The sequence below is a fragment of the Macrobrachium nipponense genome, chromosome 15 (genome assembly GCF_015104395.2).
Source record: "Macrobrachium nipponense isolate FS-2020 chromosome 15, ASM1510439v2, whole genome shotgun sequence".
NCBI classification, from domain to species: domain Eukaryota; kingdom Metazoa; phylum Arthropoda; class Malacostraca; order Decapoda; family Palaemonidae; genus Macrobrachium; species Macrobrachium nipponense.
This window is the reverse complement of record NC_087208.1, coordinates 28917805-28938439: the sequence shown is the minus strand read 5'-3', so window position 1 is coordinate 28938439 and position 20635 is coordinate 28917805. Positions and strand designations below refer to the sequence as shown.

General features: G+C 44.8%; 1 long non-coding RNA gene and 1 pseudogene across 1 annotated transcript in view; one reads left to right on the top strand and one right to left on the bottom strand.

The window, feature by feature from the left end:
* LOC135227059 (uncharacterized) overlaps positions 1-20635 on the top strand; it is a 122037-nt gene that overhangs the window by 12254 nt on the left and 89148 nt on the right. The gene's annotated exons all lie outside the window — the stretch shown is intronic.
* Positions 7643-10480, bottom strand: LOC135226914 (uncharacterized; annotated as a pseudogene).

The window sequence follows — 20635 nt, the reverse complement described above, 5'->3', positions numbered from 1 at the left end:
AAGGAAAAGCAAAATAAAAGAGGTGAAATGACAATTTGTCCAAAATTGCATTTTCCTAACTTAATACAAAAACCTTGAGGTCCTTTTACAATAGGAAGGTACTAGCGCAGCTGGATAGGTCGTAAGCTTAGCGAACAAGGGGTTCGGTAGTTCTGCTTGTCGACAGGCGCGCGCGCGCGACTGGGAGGTAAACAAATCACTTTTGCTTTTGGCCCAAGCAAAAACGCAGAGTGAGGGGTGGCATGAGGTGGGGACTATGTGTAAAAGGACCTCAGGTTTGTATAGTTAGGAAAAATGCAATTTTGGACAAATTGTCATTTGTTCCGACACGGCATACAAACCTTCGGTCCTTTTACAATAGGAAGACTCACTTCTTGGTGGAGGAATCTGAGTCTTTTGTGAACAGACTGGTGTTCGCCCAACCTTGGAAGTCTCCCTGGTCGTAAGAGCGAGGGAGGGATCCAAGCCTCTGTCCGATTGATCGGGGTGTGCACCGCAGGATCAATGGTCAGACCTATGGATCCGAGTACTAAGAGAGAGGCAAGCGTATCTCTTCGTACAGCAATGTAAGAACTTGTTCCTGTACAGGAGCAAATATAAAGTCATGGGTTTGACTCTGTAGGCATCCACTTCCACCCCCCTTGTAGGAGGAAGTGGTGGATATTCTGCTCCTATCCCTAGTGGAAAGGGATAGGATGGGGGCTCTGTCATATAGCTCACCTGATCTCGTCCTCATCTAGCGTAGTGACGACCGTGGCCCTCTGCCCACAGGTAGAGGAGGAGGAAAAAAGATGGGAAGAGGGAGCCAGTCACTCACCACTCCACACATCCATCCACACAGTCACACCAGGACTCGATGCTGTTTCAGCCTGCGAGGGTCTGGGTTAGCTACACAACTTGTGAGCAGCCACCACGGGTCCCAAGGAAAAGGTATCCACAAGGACCTGTGGGCAATATCCCGAAGGTAGAAGGACGTAAAGGTAGTCTGGTTAGACCAGACCCCTGCCTTCAGGACCTGCGCCACGGAGAAGTTCTTACGAAACGCCAACGAGGGGCCAATACTTCTGACTTCGTGAGCTCTCGGACGGGACGTACGGATGTCGTCACTACCATCAGCCTCATACGCCCTCTGATGACCTCACGCAGCCAGAATGAAAGAGTGTTCTTGGATACTTCTTTCTTGGTTACCCCGGTGCTAATGAAGAGGCAGTCCGACACTCAGGCCTGAGGTGTCGAGTTTTCTTCAGATAGCGCCGTAGCGCCCTCCACAGGACAAAGCAGCATCTCATCCGCATCATTATCGGTGAAGTCCATTAGGGAGGGAATCGTGAAGGACTCGAGCCTGTCGTCAGGGACCGACGGTTTCTGAGTCTTCGCAACGAAGTTCGGGACGAAATCGAGCGTCACAGATCCCCATCCCTGGAGTGTCGTACATCATAGGAAAGACCATGAAGTTCCCCTACTCTCTTCGCCGATGCCAGGGCCAGCAAGAAGAGGGTCTTGAGGGTCAGATCCCTGTCTGACGACTCTCGGAGTGGCTCGAACGGCGTTCGAGTCAAACTCCTAAGGACGAGAGTCACATCCACGCAGGGGGCCTGAGTTCCCTGGGTGGCAAGACCTTTCGAAGTCCTCCCATAAGCAAGGAGATCTCGAAACGAGTTCGAGATGTCCAATCCCCTCAGTTTCAGGACGAGAGGCCAGGGCGGCTCTGTATCCTTTGACTGTGGGGATGAGAGGAGCTTCTCTCGGCGAGAAAAACGAGGAAATCCGCTACCTGCTGAAGAGTGGCTCTGAGAGGAGATAGACCCCGTCTACGACACCACCACAGAAGACGGCCCACTTCCCCTGGTACACAGCTGCAGAGGATGACGGACGTTTCCAGCCATCTCTGTTGCTGCGCTACGAGAAAAGCCTCTCGTTCGCAAGAGATGGTGGATAACAGCCAGCCGTGAAGTCGTAGGGACTGGACTGCTCGGTGTACCGCTCGACGTGTGGCTGGGCGAGAAGGTTGTGCCAAGGGGGAAATCAATCTCTCGGTCTCCTGCGAGAAGAGCCAGCAGGTCCGATACCAAATGGCCACAGCCACCAGGATCATCCTGAGATTCGGGGTGACCAGTGCTCGACTGATCACCTGCGAAATCAGCCTGAACGGAGGGGGAAAGGCATAGACGAAGAGGTTGTCCCACGGGTGGGGTGAAGAGCGTCCTCTGCAGCTGCCCATGGGTCCGGCCACGGCTGAGACAGAAAACCTGAAGCTTTTCTGTTGTGCCGGGGTGGCGAACAGATCCACGACTGGTCGCCCCCACAGGTCGAAGAGCCTTTCGCCACGTCCTGGTGTAGAGACCACTCGGTCCCTATCACCTGATCCCGACGGCTGAGCGTGTCTGTTTACTACATTCCTCTTCCCTGGAATGTAGCGTGCCGAAACGCTCTATTGAGTGTGCCTCGGCCCACTCGTGCACCTGCCGAGTCAACTGGTACAACGGGAGAGACACTAGGCCCCCCTGTTTGTTGACGTAGGCCACTACCGTGGTGTTGTCGCACATCAACACCACTGAGTGTCCCATCAAGCGGTCCTGGAACTCTTGGAGAGCGAGGAACGCTGCCTTGAGTTCCAGTACATTGATGTGAAGGTGCTTGTCGTTCTCGTCCCACACTCCTGAAGTCAGCAACTCCTCCAGGTGTGCGCCCCATCCCTCGGTCGATGCGTCTGAGAACAGCTGCATGTCCGGGGGGGGAGTGCGCAGAGGCAACTCCTCTTAAGAGGTTCCTGTCGTCCAGCCACCAGGCTAGGTCCTGCCTCACCTCCGGTGTCAGTGACACTGGAAAGCTTGGGGGATCCGTCGCCTGTGACCAACTCTCCTTTAGTCTCCACTGGAGAGACCGCAGGTGAAGACGCCCGTGAGGGACTAACTCTCGAGTGACGACAGGTGTCCGATCACGACTTGCCATCGCTGAGCTTACCTGTTCCTGCCGAGACAGGAACTGGTTGGCTTGTCCTCCCTGAATCTGCTGATCCGCGAGTCTGCGGGGAAGACTCGCCCTGCTACCGTGTCGATCAGCATACCCAGGTACTTCATCCTCTGCTTGGGCTCGAGATCGGACTTTCGAAGTTCACAACGATCCCCAGATCGCGACAGAACTCGAGCAGTCGATCCCTGTCCTGTAGCAACTGCGAGCGGGAGCTTCCGCCACGGACTAACCAATCGTCGAGATACCTCATCAAGACGTATCCCGTGCGAATGGGCCCAAGCAGACACCAGAGTGAACACTCGCGTGAACACCTGTGGGGCGGTTGAGAGACCGAAGCAAAGTGCCCTGAACTGGTACACCGTCCCATCGAGGATGAAGCGGAGGTACTTTCTGGAGGACTGATGAATGGGTATTTGGAAATACGCATCCTTCAAGTCCACTGAAAGCATGAAATCGTTCTCCCTGATGGAGTCGAGCACGGAACGTGCCGTCTCCATCGTGAACCGGGTCTGGCGAACAAACCGGTTCAGAGGAGAGAGATCTATCACCGGGCGCCAGCCTCCCGTAGACTTTTCCACCAGGAAGAGTCGACTGTAAAAGCCCGGTGGACTGATCCGTGACGATTTCTACAGCTCTCTTGCTCAGCATGGTCTTGATCTCCTGTCTCAATGCTACGTCCTTCGATGACCCTGGAACGTACGACTGCTGTTGGACCGGGTTGGAGGTGAGGGGTGGCCGAGATTCGAAGGGTAATAGATATCCCTCCCGAAGGACATCTACAATCCAGGTCTCGGCGCCGTAGCGCTGCCAAGTTGCCCAATGGCTGGCAGGCACCCCCCCACTTCCGGCAGCAGGTGAGGGGGAACGCCGTCCCTAGCGTTTCCCCCCTTTCTTCGACTTCTTCCCAGAGCCTCCTCGGGAGAAGGAGGGCTGGTTAACGGTCCCCTTTGTAGAAGTCGAAGAAGACAGAGTCTTTCCCCGGGGCTTCGACGCGACTACCGCCTTAGCCACCGAGGAAGCGCTAGCCGAGCTCTTTGGCTTGGCCGCAGTCCGAGGCTGCCCAGAAGCCTTCGAGACTGCATGCGGTGAACCAGACGGTCACTGTCGTCAGATTGCGCCGTACTGTCCACCGCTAGGCGTCCACCATCTCCTCCTGGGAAGGAGAGACGTGGAACTCCGTAAAGCGGTTCCGTTGCGTCAGTCCCAATGACCGCTTCACGCCCAGCCAGCCCTTGGAAACCCGAGTAAGGACAGCGTCCTGCGTCGGAGAACCAGGTTGGCCCACAGGTTCACCGCTATTGGTGGGGGCAAGGAAGGAGATGGCTCTTCCCCCAGATGGCAAAGTACCTAAAGGCCGAGTCATCTTCGGGAGAAAATTCCCCCGGAGTTGGCTGCGACCTTAGATACTTGTGAGGGACCACAGATCTAACCAGGAGACGGCCTGGAAAGCTGCCATGGCAGTCGATTCCAGGCCGAGTGCCTCTTGCTGCGAGAACCATAGGTTCTCGGACAGGAGCTGCTGCAGAGACCCACCCGGAGTCAGCCTGGCTAACTCCGGGTTCACCTGTTTGGGCGGCATCGGGTCCTCAGATGGCACGTAAAAACGCCGCTGTCGCAGCAGAGGAGGTGGAAGCAGCTTGCTCGATCTGCCAGACCTTGAGAGAACCGTCTTGCCCGGAGACAAGAGATTCTACCTGGTCCAGCACGAGTCGGCAAGATCGGAACGCGGCAAACCCACCGTCGGTCTGGGTTCCCTCTTCGGGCCCCAGAACGACTCGAGCCGGCCGGGACGTTGGGCTCGGATGGGTGGGGACGCGGGCGATCCTCCGCGAGGTTGTTGTGCTGACGAATCAGCGCAATTACCTCGGCAAAGTTCCTCTGGATCTCAGGAGTTACTGCGTCCTGCGGAGTTAGGACCATCCAGTCCCTCGAACAGGAGCATCTCCCGAGACCCTCCCCCCTCGAGGGGGGGAACAGCGGACAGCCCCCTCTCGGTCTCCTCCAGCCACTTGTGGATACGACCTGGCCGGTCCGAGAACCGTGCTGGGTACGTAGGACGTCGTGGTGGGATCCTGAGGGGCGCACCCCTCACGATCACATCCTCAATACCTCGCTCTCCCGGTGTAACCCGAGGAGGTTGAAGGTATGGGAGAGGCAGACCTAACGCTCCCTCCTCGCTCGCTGGCAAGAACCAGCGGGCTTGGAAGACTGCAGGCGATCGTCAAACCCGCGGTGGCGATCGAGCTGCAGGCCTAGTCGAGCCGTCTCGCTGTGGAGAACGGGCTGGACCGAGAACAGCGGCCCCAGGTCTCGTGTCAGAGGAGCTGGTGCTGGTCGCCGTACCTGATCGCTCTCTGTGAGAGTGACGGTCAGGCGACCGGCGAGCTCCACTGTCACGGTGAGACCGGTGCGTATCCTCATGGCGCGTCACGGTCGCTGGCAACAGCCGTGGCTGGTTGTGCGAACGGGGGGACCTCTTCCCAGCCTCAGCCCGTGGCCGGTCGTGGACCGTCACATCCGCCCGGGTAGCCAGCTGCTCGCCGCGAGAGCGAGAGCTGGTCTGGTGAGAGTCGCGTGAACGACTGTCACAGTCTTCCGCTCCGTGCCGTGAACTGACGCTGAGCTGGCTCAGAGGTCTGGTTCCTAGCTGCACGGTCGCTGGTAGGCGACCGTACACTTCGGTACCTCTCGCGAACGAGAGGCCGAGACGGACCCTGCTGCCGTGGCGAACCACTAACAGCAGGTGAGGAAGTGCCGGTGTTAGCCGGCACTCCTCTGGTCCCCGTAGTCTTCTTCCTTGCGGAAGAAGAGACGGGTCCTGCCCCCGAAGGAGCAGGGTGACCAGCGGAAGAACCCCCCGTCTCTCACCGGAGCGAGACGGGCCCTTAGAAGCTCCCGAAGGAGACTTCTTAGGGGGGGGGGGGGGGGGGGAGGCGACCTTCTTCTTCTTAGGCGGGGGAGCCTTAGAAGAAGAAGGGGAAGAGGCGGCAGACGACGACGACGACGAAGAAGACGATGAAGACGACGACGACACCTCCTCTTCTTCTTCTTCTTCGTCAACCTCCTCAGGACCGATGTCAGATCTGTCATCCAGGGCGGAGCCGGGGCTGCTGTTGCCGAAGCAACAGGGCGGACGCACCTGTCCGAACAGATCGGCATCGGAGCAGCGGCGCCACGAACAGGAACAACGTCAGCAGGTGCAGGCATCACAGGAACAGCAGTAGAGACGGCAGGAGCAGGTACAGGAACGGCAGCAGTGGTCCGGCAACGTCACGTCCGTGAACAGCGGGGTGGGCAGTTACGGCAGGTACGGCAGGCTGTACAGGCGGTCCAGGTGGACGGACCAGCGGCACAGACATCCTAGGTACGGTGGGAGGTCCAGGGGCGAGCTCTTCGGGCACACGAAGTCGGTCGCGGCAGCATGGCAAACCCAGGCGGCGGCATCACACTCCCCTCCCCCGTGGTACGGCGACTGGCCCCTGCACCGATGTAGTTGGTGTGACAGAGACCGCGTGCGGGGTGGGGTGTACACCAGGTGAGGAGGGTGAAAGCATAGCCAGGCGTTGAAAGGGTCGTGGTGGTGGTCGTTACCGTAGCATGCGTGACCGCCACGAGCCAGCGAGATGGTAGAGCAGCAACTGGACACTCGGCACGCCCTGCAGACCCAACGATGCCCACCACACCTGTCCGAGGTCGTCCTTCGCGGCAACCGCACCTGAGGAAGCAAAGGTCGGGTGATTAGCAGGATCCACTACCCGCTCGCGCGAAGACGAACAAGGATAGAGGACCCAGAGTACAACTCGACATCGGGGTATCTAGCGCCCTCCTCCACACTCGACAGGTCGGGTGAGGAGAAGGACCTAGAAACCCCCCCCGAAGGGGAAGGCGCCAAACGTGGGAGCTGAGCGGGCGGCAGGAAAGAAGACGAAGTGTCCGTAACCAAAGGAGTCGCGGGAGAGCTTTCGACGACTCCTTTGCAGGCCTTCGCTTCTTCCTACCTTCGTACAAGCCCACTGCGCCTCCGACCAATTACAACACACTTCACAGGGCTCGGCTCGGGTGCACTCGCGCCCCCGCACGAGCGCACAAAATATGTGGATCAATTTCAGGGAAGGAGCGGAATTTTCCGCTTTTATTTCGCCCTTCGGTACCCGGGACAAGGGGGGGCTCCGGGGGGTAGGGCGACGAGGCGTGGAGATTCCATGATTGATCAATAAATCACAATGGATGAAAAAAGAGGAAATGATTGTACTTACAATTATGATTCATACACAAAACACAACCAATACTCAATGAAAGCAAACGACGAAGCGGGCAGAGAGCGTCGAACACACACGTCCACTCGCTGTGAGGCCGAAAGCAAAAGTGGTTTGTTACGAACCCCTTGTTCGAAAGCTTACGACCTATCCAGCTGCCGCTAGTACCTTCCTATTGTAAAAAGGACGAAGGTTTGTATGCCGTGTCGGAACAAAGAAACAATTATTGTACCAGGTTTACATGTGAAAGGCACCAACCAATCAATGGTGTTTGCCAGAGCAGTACTGCCACAGACTGACCACCACTTTCACAGCCAACAAGTACTTGCCTTTTTTATGCTGTCTGACAGGTGCCACAAAATATTAAAAAACACCACTATGTTTAATAAATTACTAATAAAACACGTGAATGGTTAAAACTTACATAGTAAGACAACAGCACCCATCGTCAGCAAACATCCAGTAAAGCCAATTGCATCTAGCATCAACTGGTTTAAAACTGCCATCAAAGGACTTGATATAGCCTTTACAATTAAAAGAAATTAAAACTCATAAATAAGAAATATACGTTCATATAGGCGGTCCCCGGGGTTACGACAGGTCCAGATTACGACGTTCCGAGGTTACAACGGCCTTTTTTCTTAAATATTCATTGAAAAATCCGCCCTGGTTACGACGCTTGTTCCGAGGTACGACGCTGACGCTTCCGACGCTCCGAGTTAACGACGCTTTTAAAAAAAAACGCATACTATGATAAGAATACTTTATAGTTTAGCAAAGTATATTAATAAAAACAAGTTTTTGGTTAGATTAAAACAAAAATTTTGAGGTTATGATGATTTTCAACACTTTTTATGTCGTATTTTTTAAATTTTTTTAGTAACGCCTCATATGCGGAACTAGTTTCCGAGCGAATGAATACACTAGCTTGGGATGCACAGTTTATAACAGTCCAAAAGCGCAAATAATGAAAAAATCATTGCTTGTTTCCAGTATACATAATTAACAAAACTAAGTTTCTGGTTAGATTACAACGCAAATTCCAAGGTACGATGGTTTTTTATGCCTTTTAACGATACCTCATACAGAGAACTAGTTTCTGAGCGGAGGGCGCATAAATTAATTTACGCTATTAAACTGTATGGTAACCATAGTCAAGGATAAGGAACGCATTCTCAAACAGTATACATATCCTTTAATACAAAACAGCAAAATATCATTGAAACATTATTTCACTTAAAGAATCCATTTATACTCTACTTAGACTTGGATATAAAAACCATAGTTTCTCTCTCTCTCTCTCTCTCTCTCTCTCTTTGTATTTTCCGACGAAAATAATCACTAATTAGTGTATTTTGTTTGATGTTTATTTTCATGACCTAAATACATTTTTATAATACAAAAATGATTTATTTACTATTTTCCAAATATAATTTTGATTAATACTGTATTAGTAAATTTAATAAGTTGACATGATATCACATAATAAAAATAATAATTCTCTCTCTCTCTCTCTTTTTTGCCACACAAGATAATAATGTGTCATAGTGGTAACTCCCTCCCTTTCTTTCGCTGAAGCGTGATAAGTATTTTTTGAGAGACAGAGAGAGATAAACACATCTCTCTCTCTCTCTCTCTCTCTCTCTCTCTCTCTCTCTCTCTCTCTCTCGTCTCTCTCTCTCTTTACCGAGATGAAAGAATTTTATGGTACTAGTATGTAAAATGTTTATTGATAATTTCAGTTATATTTAATAATAATAATAATAATAAATAATAAAACTTTAATTACAAAAATTCATAATAGGGTCACGAAATTTTAGAGAGATGAAAATGACCTTTCCATTTCACTTGTAAGGATAATTCCTCTTTCTTACTGAGATGAGAGAATTTTTATGTAGATGCACGTGTTATTATATTTTCAAATAATATAATAATAATAATAGAAGTAGTAATAATACGATCGCTAATTTCAAAACAAAAGAAAAATTCTCCCTTTGTCTTTTTCTGTATCAATTTCCCTACCTACATAACTCCAGTGACACTCGAGCTTAACAATGCCATACAATGGTCAACGAATTTAATGGTTTTATGTAATCTCTCTCTCTCTCTCTCTCTCTCTCTATCTCTCTCTCTCTCTCTCTCTCTCTCTCTCTCTCTCTTGTATTTTTAATGAAAATATACAGTAATTGTGAATACACAGTGCACATGAAAAAAGTAAATTAGTGATAATTTTAGAGATACGGCCCTAAGAAAAATTGCAAATTAGTGAAATGTTTTTAAGTGACATGTTTTCAAGAACGTCGTTCCGGCTTACGACGATTTTCGGGTTACGACGCGTCTTAAGAACGGAACCCCATCGTAACCCGGGGACTGCCTGTATGTAATTTTTTCTTCTTGCACTTATCTTGTTCATGCAGTAGAAACTTATAACACATAAGCAACCAGGGTAAATCAAACTTAAAAACAAACCTGGCATGTGAAAACTAATCCATAATTAGCTGCATAATTCTTGGAACCAAATGCCTTCTCTGTGGCAGTGGGCATTACTGCAAATGTACCTGAGAAGGTCAAGTATATACACCAGATCCATGCTGCACCTACCAGGCTTTCCCATATGTTTTGTAGTAGGAAGTGTACATAACAATATTGAAAATAGGGTGGACAGTATACGAAGTGAAGTCTGGAAAAAGAGAGAATTATTATGCCTTACACAAACCAAGAAATTCAACCTTCATGTGGAGCAGGCTCAAACTGCTCTTTAGTGTTAACAGTGGAGCCCCGTGTTTGCAGATCGCATTTGCGGAAAATTCTGGATATTTTCTATGAGAAATATCCAGAAATTCCTGGTTTTTTTTAATCAATTCCATTAAAAAATACACTTTTTTTTGTAAGTAAAACTATAAAAAATCAAGTACAAAAAGTTTTTAGTGGATTTTTATGAGTTTTAACTAAACAAAATAAGCTTTTTTTCAGCATTTTATAGGGGTTCCAACTATACACAGATTTTAAACTATTCATGGGGGGTTCTGGTACGCATCCCCCCGCGATACAGAGGGACCACTGTATATCCAGCAAAGGTACTAAAATAAGTTATTTTAATATTACCTTAAAAGAAGTCTTATCCATTATTCTTCCCCATAAGATTCTACCAGAAGCATTGAAAAGAGCTGCAAGCGATCCAACCATTGCAAGGAAGTGATCATCTTTGATGAAGGTTGACCAAATGTTTTGTACATGGCACTGATGTACGAAAACAGCTACTCCATTGAACATAAATTGAACCAGAGGATGTAGAAGAGTTTTGTTCTCAGAACTTCTTTAGGACTCAAATCTGCTGAAAGAAACAAGTTCAAGATCAAGAACATGTACAAGTTCATAAGGTAAATTTAGTAAAAGAAAAAAAATAAACTTTGTAGTATGAACAACCAAAAGAACAACAAATTAATCCCAGAATGCACTGAGTTTATTTGAGAGTTATCCTCAGTAGTTAACATAACCCTACTGCTTTTAACCTTTCCAAATTCAAGCCCAAGCCAAAGTGTCTACTGCAGTATGCTCCCTCTGAATGAGTATGCACTTACATTTTCATCTGATGGTTTAAGCACAGCTATTTTCCATTCTGGGATATGATTTTTGGAGTAATTTCAATGCTGAATAGTTGAAACTTTAAGTATGTTAAAAACAAAAATCACCATAAATAAAAGGTCAAAATAAAATAATAAAGATACTGTACATGAATTTTGGTATCACGCAAAACATACATAAACTATTTCCATGGATATATGATTTATGGTTTTTCATGCCAGTTATTGCACTGTTAAACATAAAAAAAACTTTAACAACTTATTATGATTTGCAATCATGAGCTTTAGCCTGGTACTTTGCAAAACAGTTAGCAAAAAAATACCTTGCTTCCTCTTAGAAATCTTACTTGAAGAAAATAATTTATGGAGGAAAATTTTTTTATAACTTAAAATTTTTTCTTAAGTTTGCAGTTTAATGGTAAATTTACTAACATCATTTAAGAATCATTTTTCGATAGAAAACAAGTATGAGAATCATACCTTTGACACAAAATGCTGTTGTATTTGTTGGGTTCTTATCATCTTCCACAGGAACTAAAGACCTTCTGTCTTCCTGAAAACAAAATTTTGCATTTGAAAACCCATAGAGTAATGATGGGAATTCTAGCAAATTCTTCAACAGCTATTCAGTCTGTCCAAAATGACCAATAAGGTCAGAAAAATATCACACAAAAGCAAGTATAAATAACATATAAAGTTTAAAAACAAAAATTTCAAAAACAAAACTACTCTCCAACAGTTGGCAATGCTGCAAATTCTAACGGAAATTGTTGGTAACAATGCATACTCTCATAAATAGGCTGAGCAAGGGTTAGAAGGTTGGGTGTGTGTGTGTGTGAGTGGGGGGGGGGGGGGGGTTTGGGGGGGGGGGTGAAGAGAGAGCGTTGGTGCCAGGGTAGGAGTGGTAGTAAGACTGTATAGAGTGAGATTCACCCAAAGAAACGGGTTATCTTAGGAGGTGGGCGAATGGGGGAAGGAGTTTTAACTGCCATGAGAAGGGGCGGGAATGCAATGTGAGATGGGTGGAAAGGGGTATACAGTATTTTCTTCGTTAAAGCTTTTAAGTTATGTTTTTATATTATGAGTTGGTTCCACATTTTATCAAAGAATACTAGGGGAGTTACAGAACTGTACTGTAACTTGTCGAGAAATAATCAAGCATGATGAGAGAGAGAGAGAGAGAGAGAGAGAAACTCATGCCTCTAACACGTGCAGACACAAACACACACACACACTCACGCGCACACATACACCCCTCACCTTTATTTATTATTATTTTATGCTCTTCTCATTTTTAGTTTTACTGAGGGAGTGTGTATATCACAGAATCAAGAGCTGGAGATGATTGCGCATAGAATGAGAGAAAGGTAAGGCAGAAGGCAAGGCAAATCTCATGTACTCAGTTGTATCATGCTGAAAGAATGAATAATGCAGTGCTTTGTGGTGTACGTAATTTATTTTAGTGTTTTGTCAAAACAGAAGCCATTCTATAGGCAAAGACCCCAGACAGACTATTTCCACAAGCTATGATTAGCTTGGAGTTGAATATGTTATACTGGCACTGTGAACAAAAATATAACTTCTACATTTACTTCGTATTTTTATCACACAATGTACAAGACCAGTGATCACTTCTACTATAGATCCCATTTCACAGACTTTGTGACACAAATATGGCTATAGTTAAGTAATAAATCTGTATATGAAATCCTTCTATTTAAGAATTTATTACAAGTGAAAAGTATAAAACTGCAGTGTAGCAATGAACACTTTGTCCTTGAAATGTTGTATTTACTTCAGGCCTTATAATTCTGAATTAAATGTTAGATGTCAAGGAATACAAGGAATGCTTATAAAGATTATTAAGACACTATCCAGTAATACTTACTACTATATTCCTTGTGTACTAATAAGTATGCAGCCAACATATTCCATAAGAATAAACACTCCTCCAAGAAGGAAGAAAACATTTGGAACTTTATCAAGAAGATCATCATCTTTAAAGTACCTATTGAGTCAGAGGAGATTTATAAGTCATTTGCATATTCAAAATGTGACATAACTAACTGAAGCAAATATATAAGTCATTTGCATATTCAAAATGTGATATAACTAATTAAAGCAAATTACACTTATTTCAAATGAATTGAAATATATTTTTGAGGGGAAACATTTTCAAATAGCTATTGGAAGTACCCTACTTGCCTACAGTCCCTAATTCTATGTATCTAGGTGTAATAGCTATACAGCATTTACAGTAGTGTAGTTGGAACTTGAAGAATTCTAAATTTCACAAGTCTTGGAACTGAGATCACAATAAAAATAGAATTCACTTTTGCATATAATTAAAGAATGTATAAAATTATATATAAAAATTTTAAACTTTTTAGACAAAACCATTATGCACTAAATATAAAGTTTTATTTTATACAAACCCATTATGTACTGATAATTTGGCCACAAGGTCTACAAGTGCCCAAAACACTTGTCTTTTGTTAAAATGCAAATGAAGAACAGCATTAAGTCTGTAAACATTCCTATGTGCCCTGCAATTCTTTCTCCCCTTTTATTAAGTACAAAAAAAAATCATTTTCGCTTGACATTCATGAGAAATCTAGTGAAAGCTAAAACGTTTTGTCTAATACTGGGCCTTGAACATGACTCCTATCTGTACTACTAGTGTAACCATCATGAGCAAAATACAGTACAGTACAGTACAATATTCCACAGGAATTACTTCTCCCCCCCCCTCCCCCCCCTTGACAATATGTACTATGTTGCTACAGACTAAATATGTACTAGACATGGAGGAGATAATAGGAATACATATTTCATTGCTGCTTGTTATTACCACCCTTATACTTGAGGTAAGTAATTAAGTTTTTAAAAAAACTTGTTTCAGAGATTCAAATCTCTTATGATAAAATGTTTCAGTTAGTGTTAACTACAAACAAGATAATATAACAGTAATTAACTATATCATACCATCTGAATCAGGGGAAACATTATCTGGATTCAAGAAATACGTCTGAATTGTGGTGGACAGCAGGGCACCAAGACCAAAACCTCCTACTATCAAGCCATTGATTAAGCCTTTGTGCTCTGGAAACCACTGAAAAGTACAAAAATTGCAGTGAGGAATTAGTTTTTCTCCTCTGAAATAAAATTAATTTCTCTGGTTAGCAATACATCATACCATTTTATATCCATTAGTTCAAATATCGTTATCACGCTTAACATATGCTTGAGTAATTATAAAGATATAATTACTGTTCAAAGTTATGTTTGGCTGCCACAAACCTATAAGTTCATAATACTGTAGTAAAGCGTTACATATAAAATCTATTACCAAATAATTAAAACTTACCAATCTGATATACAGGATGAGAAGCCAGTAGTGATGTGGATCAGTACACATCTATCCAATACAGCTTTGCTTTATTACCAAATAATCCTATGTTGTTCGTGGGTGAGTTGACATTTTTAAATTCAGTAGTATATAAACTTGTTACCACAACAAACCCATTGCTTCTTGAAGTAGCCTAATCTAATGGTCACAAAATCCCTGACACAATTCTCAGCGGAATCAGAAAATTGGCAATAGAAGGCAGCCAATCCATGCACTCTTGGATCCTCAAGTTTCAGTAGTTGTGTTTGGCGAGATGATCAAGCTCATCACAGTCATATTGTCCAGTTTGATTTTTATCTTTTACTCTATAGACTTTAATCTCCTCAGTGAAGTTGCCTTACATTTACCTTACCTATAACTTACATTTACTTTAGGGTCAGTCCTATTATCTATCTTTGTATACTTAGAGCTGCCTGGTATCATTTAAAATCTGACAGTGGTACCCTTCACGCTTTCCTTACGTTGTACTTTCACTAAAGATTGCCAGCCTCATTTGTACAAAATTTGATATCATTTTATTTATTTTTCTCTTGATGCAGTAAAATAGAAAGTAGATGCAAGGTAATGTGCATGTCACTGTATTGCTGAAAAACAGCTGATCTATTCTTGAGAAGTCATAGTGGCTTGATTTTAAATATGACCATTTAAATATGATCATTTTTTACATTACAAAGTGCTAATTCTATATTTGAAATTTTCAATTCAATTGCATTAGTAAACTAGGATACTTATATGTTTAACACGAACCCATCAATTTACAATTGTCTATACTGTGCAGTCAGTACTCTTCGAGCACACCGAGAAACTGCTTATCAATGAGAAGTACAACTCAATAAGAGTTTTACAGAATGTCTTAAGAGTGCCATAAGATCTCTCATACGGGTTACCAAAAGGTTTTGTCATTTCATTAATGTTTAAAATTCAATCAGGGTCAAGTTACAGAAGTTGGACCGTTTAGGTAAAAATACAGGAAAAAGTGAATGAACCTTACGAAAGACAAAGCTGCCACATTTTCATCAAAATACATCAGTCAATTTTATCATTAATGGACATGATCTCTGCAACAATTCTTATACAAGAGAAAAGAACAACAAAGTTGCTTGCACAGATTTTTATGAGAAAGAGTAAAATGTAGATATGGTCATATTTAAAGTAAAACCCACTATCTAGGCTGTTTTCAGCAATACAGTGACATGTACATTACCTAGTAGTAGAGTATATATTTTATGGCATCAAGAGAAAACACACATAAATAAAGTAGATCAGGATATACGTACAATAATAAATTATAACGCCTACGCATGCAAATTACGAAGTATAAATTATTACAGAAAATAAGAGAAATATGAAAAAAATGTATAACTCATTACCCTCATTGCCACATGCAGTGGAGATGCATATGCTATTGCAGTGCCAAGTCCAGCCATCAATCCATAAGTTAAATAAACAGTTGCCAGTGAATAGTTATAGTAAAAGAAGGTCAACATTATTCCTCCACTGAAAAGAGAAAAGAAAGTATATAAATAAACTATTATATATATATAGATAGATATATATATATATATATATATATATATATATATATATATATATATATAGTATATATATAGATATTATATATATATATATATATATATATATATATATATAGATATATATATATATATATATATATATATATATATATAGATATATATATATATATATATATATATATATATATAGATATATATATATAGATATATATATATAGATATATATATATATATATATATATATATATATATATATATATATATATATATATATATATATATATATATACAGTGGTACCTCGAGATACGAAAGGCTCACTTACGAAAAACTTGAGATATGAAACCAAATATGAAAAATTTTACGGCTCTACATACGAAAATTGTTCAAGATACGAAAGGTTGTTGCTGTAAAGTCCAAGATTTGCCCGGACCACGATAACAATTTTGAAATTCACGCACCGCCAACTGAGTGGACTCACCACCATCCTCCCGCTCTCCCATTGGTTCCTGATGCTAGTCACCGCCATGAGATCTTTCTCTCCTATGGTCAGCATCCCTCCCATGATGCATCTACGTAGCGGCGTGCTTCTTCGGCCACTGCACGGCGTCATCTGTATCGTACGCATGTGGTATTCATTCGCTCTAACAATTTCGTTATTAACGTAAATTCGTTAGTGATTTCGTTGTACAGTGGACCCCCCGTATTTGCGGACTCACACATTTCCGGATTTCTCTCGGGAACGTTTCCCCGCATTATTCGCGGAAAATTCGCGCATTCGCGGTATTTTTTTTTCTATGAGAAATATCCACAAATTCCTGGTTTTTTTTATCAATTTCATCATGAAATGCACTTTTGTGATAAACTATTAAAAAAAACCAAGTCTGAAAAATTTTTTGTGGTTTTTCTTGAGTTTTAACTAACAAACTAGCCTGTTTCTAGCGTTTTTATAGGAGTTCCAAACATTCGCGGGTTCTAACTATTCACAGGGGGGTCTGGTACGCATCCCCCACGAATACGGGCGGACCACTGTACATAGTATACTTTATCGGTTGTGTGAGAACTTTACTACATACGTATACGTACTACATAACATAATTACAAACAGTATATACGTAGTCATGGGTCCCAAGAAAATGACAATTTGTCGAAAATTGCATTTTTCCTAACTATACAAACCTGAGGTCCTTTAACAATAGGAAGTAGCTAGCGGCAGCTGGAACGGTCGTAAGCTTCGAACAAGGGGAGAACGGTAGTTAACTGCTTGTCCGACAGTCGCGCGCCGCGCGACTGGGAGGTAAACAAATCACTTTTGCTTTTGGCCCATGCAAAATACACAGAGTGAGGGGTGGCATGAGGAGGGACTATATGTAAAGGACCTCAGGTTTGTATAGTTAGGAAAAATGCAATTTTCGACAAATTGTCATTTGTTCCGATACGTAATACAAACCATCGGTCCTTTAACAATAGGAAGACTCACTTCTTGGTGGGAGGAATCTGAGTCTTTTGATGAACAGACTGGTGTTCGTCCATCCCTGGAATGCCTCCCTGGTCGTAAGAGCGAGGGAGGGATCCAAGCCTCTGTCCGATTGATCGGGGGGGTGTGCACCGCAGGATCAATGGTCAGACCTCTGGGCCGAGTACTGAAGAGAGAGGGCAAGCGTATCTCTTTGTACCAGCAAGCAAGAACTTGTTCCTGTTTGCAAGAGGCAACATAAAGTATGGGTTTGTCTCAAGCTGGCATCCACTCATCCCCCTTGTTGGAGGAAGTGGTGGATATACGCTCCTATCCCTAGTGAAAGGGATAGGATGGGGCTCTGTTGAGTAGCTCACCTGCATCTTGTCCTTATCCAGCAGGGTGACGACCGTGTCCCTCTAACCACAGGTAGAGGGGAAGAAAAAGATGGGAAGAGGAGCCAGTCACACTCTCATTCACCATCCATTCTTACGGTCACACCAGGACTCGATGCTGTTCAGCCTGCGAGGGTCTGGGTTCGCTACACAACGTGTTGAGCAGCCACCACGGGTCCCAAGGAAAAAGATCCAAGGACCTGTGGGCCAATATCCCGAAGGTAGAAGGAAGGGCATGTGGTCTGGTTGGACCAGACCCTGCCTTCAGTACCTGCGCCAAGGAGAAGTTCTTGCGGACAAGGCAGCATCTCCTTCGCATCGAAGGCGGTGAAGTCCATTAGGGAGGGTATTGTGAAGGACTCGAACCCATCGTCAGTTACCGAAGGGTTCTGAGTCTTCGCTACGAAGATCGGTACGAAATCGAGCGTCACAAATCCCCATCCCTTGTGCTTGACTTCTCAAGAGAAGTCATGCAGTTACCTAAGACGAAAAGAAGGGAATAGGTCGTATGACCTATCCCTCTTCTCGACTTTGGTTATGTACAGTACTCATACTGACAAGCTATTAAGACGAAGTAATGATTGCTCTGGAACAAACCGAACTAAGTCCACAGCATAGTTCGTAACTGACTCGGGCGCTTCTTACAGCTGCCGACTGACTGGTTCGGAATCAGTAGAGGCAAGTTGTCCAGCATCCAGGGTAAGTCACGTGACCTTCGCCCTTTAAAGAGTTTATTTGCTGAGAGACCAAACAAATAAAATATTTGTTAGTCACCGATGCCGGACGGCACGGCGATGATTCTCTTAATGCATAAGCTCAAAAGGCGAAAGTCAATTGCCTTCAAAAGACCGAGGTCCCTGATGGCAAGAAATCTCATAGACGTTGGATCTCAGCTTAAGGAGAAACAACACTATGTGACGTTGAAGACGAAGGTAGGCAATGAATGCAACCTACGTCTTCCAGCTGAATCGAGAGAAGGAATCTCAAGATTCTAAACCTGTGCTTACAAATGACTGAAAACGCTAACCGCCATTTCATTGCTGTCCGTTGTGCAATGAAAGCGGGGCGTTCTTCAGTAATGAAACACAGGGGAGTGCCGCTTGAAGAACTGCTTCTCATGGGCTGAACGTTTGGAAGTAGAGCTGGCAGTGGGAGTAGGCGATGTCTTTCAATACATCTGCTAATCGGGGTGAACAATGAACAATTGTACACCTCCGAATACAAGATATTTGAGGACAAACTCAGATCCGCAAAAATCATTCGCATTATCGGGATAACGATGCAGCAAGAGACTATTACAGAATTCTGTTACCGTGCGGTAAACAGAAAGATGAGAGTCGAATAGATATCTCTGTTTAAAATTCTCGCAATACCGAAGACGATGAATACTAGCGTTTCACAGCAGTAGATAGTCATTCATGTATGAGAGAATCCCCGTTAATCAGAGACTTAAGTCCGTGATTGTTGGGCAGAGATACGGTTGTTATTCAATCCAAGCAGGTGAGAAAGACATAAACAACCGTCTATCTCAAAGCGGCAGCTGATACTGAAATGCCTCGGGCAATTCAATACGCAGTAGCTGTCGCTGACTCGTCATCCTGAGTTGCCAAGTAATCCTTTCCACGAAGGAATGCGTTCGGCTAGAACCACAGAGCATAAAAGATATGCTCGAGCAATTATATTTAAGCGAAACGAATTTCGGTAAATATAAAAGCTTAAATGGTGTTGTTGTGACAACACCATAAGTATATAAAATTGAAACTGGAAACTCCTGGGAGGTTGCAGGCAACCCGGGTTGCAGTTCAATTAGAATACTTTTCGTCTAAGTCGCAATCCGTAGAATAACCAGGATATGCGCCTACCCCTCGGACCATTCAAACTGCTTAGCAGAATCATGTCGCGAGGTTATACGTAGTATATTTGTAGGATTCTGAACAACGATCTCCATCCTAAACTTCTTTCCTTCAAGAAAATAAAATAAGGATTGGAGATTGACCACCTTCGTTCTCTATTAAAGAGAGTGAAGGAGAAGTCTTCCTCGAAGGAAAGCTTCAATGGTGAACAGAATACTAAGACGATAGTTTCCAGCCAAACTGGATATCCCCGTCCGTTCTTCTCTATTCCAGGTTGGTCGCCTACTGTGAGATAGTCTTCTTTCAGCAGCAGTCTTCTTCCTAATGCTAGAAATTCCAGGAATTCGAGCATAGGCGAGGTTCCCGATTATCGTGTAACATATCGGGGATTCTCGTCTCGCTCACTTTGGACCGTGGTCTCGCCTAAGTGTTTGGAGATCGTAAGAAACTCTAACACTCTGAATGCGCTAGAAATTCCGTAGAATTCTAAGCAGTCTGCGAAACCCCCACGAATTCGTCAAACGATATCGGCTGGTGGTCCTCTCGATTCCCGTAGAAATCGAGAATGGGGCAGGATCCCTCCTCAACGACCGGGGCTTACGTCAGGTAGGACCCCGAAGGTCCCCCCTGGTAGCGCAGTCCCCAACGTGGGATCCTACAGAGAATCTCGTGTAGGATCCTTCCCCTTTCCCTCGTAGCCGTAAGGAGAGCAGAGGGAATGGGGGAGGAATTGGATACTCGCTCGCCTTCCCAGTGGAACTAGCAGTTGGAGAAGAGTAGAAGCAGCCATCGCCTTGCGGCGATGGCCTCTCAGAGTCTGGGAAAACGTATCGTCAGGAGAAAACGTTTTCCCGAGGAGGGTTACGAACTCTCACTGTAGTAAGGGTCTGCCGCCACTGTGAACGTCGTCTGGGTGGGGCTGATTGACACCTGACAGGAGAGAGCCGATACCGTCCTCCGACTCATTCCAGTCCTCGTCGAGGTCGAAACCTCTCAGGAGGACCGAAGGAGTATTTAAATCGGTGTCCGAAGACACGTAGAAACGCCGCTGTCGCAAGTAGAGGAGGTGGAAGTAGCTTGATCGACCGGCCAGAACTGAGAGAGCCTTCTTGTCCGGAGACGAGAGACTCTGGTTCAAGACAGAATCGGCAAGCTCCGATCGCGGCAAACCCACCG